Source organism: Neovison vison, chromosome 2, assembly GCF_020171115.1.
Source record: "Neovison vison isolate M4711 chromosome 2, ASM_NN_V1, whole genome shotgun sequence".
Lineage (NCBI taxonomy): Eukaryota > Metazoa > Chordata > Mammalia > Carnivora > Mustelidae > Neogale > Neogale vison.
Genome location: NC_058092.1, coordinates 186,505,739 through 186,507,991, shown reverse-complemented (window position 1 = coordinate 186,507,991; position 2,253 = coordinate 186,505,739). Strand labels below are relative to the sequence as shown.

The following is a 2,253-nucleotide window of genomic DNA, read 5'->3' as shown; positions in this document are numbered from 1 at the left end:
CTCGATCTCATGACCCCAAGACCATGACCTGCTCTGAAAGTAAGGGTCAGACACTTTAACCTACTGAGCCAGCCAGGAACCCATTCATGTCTTTTTTAAAAATTAAGGTATAACTGACATACACTATCTTAGCTGCAGGTATATGACATAATGATTTGATATTTGTATATATTTCAAAATAACCACCACAATAAATCTAATTAATATTTGTCATCACATATAGTTACAGAATTCTTTTTCTTGAGAAAAGAACTTTTAAAATTGACTTAGCAATTTTTAAATATGTAACATAGTATTATTAACTATAGTTGCCATGCTGTCCATTACATCCTCATGACTGACTGACTTTATAATTTTGACTCCCTACACCCAATTCACCCATCTTTTACCCGCTTTCTCTGGCAACCTATAATCTATGGGATTATTATGTTTTTAAAGATTCTACATATAAGTGAGGCAGTGTGCCCAGTGGTTCTGTGGATCTGTCTTTTGTTTCAACAGTGTTTGGACAGAGAAGACCCAGGGTTGTCCCTTCTACCAGCCTCTGACCACCCTCTAACCTTTTTTTCCAGTGTTAACTTTCAGAGCCACCTTCTTGGCCATCCTCTGCCTCCTGGACTGGCCAACACCCTATTCTGAGTTTAGCTCAGTCAACCATGAGCAACTAGATCCATCAGAATTATTCCAGCAAGGTAGAGGCTGCCATCAACTGCCTAGTCTACATGCATCTGCAAGCCTCCTACACCAACCTCTCTCAGCTTCCATTTGACCTTGATGATGTGGCTCTGGAAGATGTGGGCCACTTCTTCCACCAGTTGGCTAAAGAGAAGCCTGAGGGGGCTAAGTGTCTCTTAAAAATGCAAAGTCTGTGCGGAGGCCTCATCCTCTTCAGAAAGTGCAGAAGCAGTCCCAAGAAGAGTGGGGGAAAGCCCTGGATGCCAGGGAAGCTGCCCTGGTTCTGGAAAAGAGCCTGAATCAGGCCTTTTGGATCTGCTCTGGTTCTGCCTGTGCAGATCCGCATCTCTGTGACTTCCCAGAGAACTACTTCTAGACAAGGTGAAACTCATCCAAAAAATAAGCGACCACCTGACTAACCGCCACAGGCTGGCCTGTCCCAGGAGAGTAGCTCTTCGAAAGGTTTCCTCTCAAGCATGACCAGGAGCTTCTGGAGCCCAGTACCCCTTGAGGGGCCCCTCTGGCATCCCCCAGGCCCCAGGGCTTGTGCCTGAGCCTCTCCCTGCAGCCACGAGGCAGCTTTTTTTTTTTTTTTTAAGACTTTATTTAGTTTTATAGATTTTATTTATTTTTAAAGATTTTATTTATTTATTTGACAGAGAGACAGCAAGAAAAGGAAAACAAGCAGCGGGATAGGGAGAAGCCAGCTTTCTGCTGAGCAAGGAGCCCAATGTGGGGCTGGATCCCAGGACCCTGAGATCATGACCTGAGCCAAAGGCAGACGCTTGACGCCATACCCATGCTGTCACAAAAGGCAATATTTCATTCTTTTTTATGACTAATAATCTATACTACATCTTTATCCATTCTTCCATCAAAGGACACTTAAATTGTTTCTATATCTTGACTATGTGAAATAATGCTATGATAAAGTGAAGGCACATCTATTCTTTTGAGTTAGTGTTTTTGTTTTCTTTAGATAAATACCCAAATGTAGAAATTGCTGGATCATTTGGCAGTTCTATTTTTAATTTTCTGAGAATCTCCATACTGTTTTCCATAATTGGCTGCACCAATTTACATTCCCACCAACAGTGCATGAGGATTCTCTTTTCTCCACATCCTCACCAACACTAGTTATTTCTTGTCTTTTTGATACTGGCCATTCTAATAGGTGTGAGGTGATAGCTCATTGTGGTTTTGACTTTAATTTTCCTGATGATGAGTGATATTGAGCACCTTTTCAAGTACCTGATGGCCATCTCTATGTCTTCTTTGGAAAAATGTCTATTCAGATCTTCTGCACATTTTTTAATAAGATTTTTTTGCTATCATGCTTTATGAGTTCTTCGTATATTTTAGATTGTAATTCCTTATTAGATAAACAATTTGCAAATATTTCCTCACATTCAACAGGTTGCCTTTTCATTTTATGGACAGTTTCCTTTGCTGTACAGAAACTTTGTAGTGCGTCATCCCACTTGTTTATTTTTGCTTTTGTTGCCTTTTTTTTGGTGTCAAAACCAAAAAAATCATTGTCAAGACTGATGTCAAGGTGATCACCACCAATGTTTTCTT

At 40.6% G+C, this 2,253-nt stretch overlaps 1 pseudogene; it reads left to right on the top strand.

Annotated features, from left to right (window-relative positions):
• The first annotated feature begins 656 nt into the window (after positions 1-656).
• LOC122899254 lies at positions 657-1,186 on the top strand (annotated as a pseudogene).
• The last annotated feature ends 1,067 nt before the right edge of the window (positions 1,187-2,253 follow it).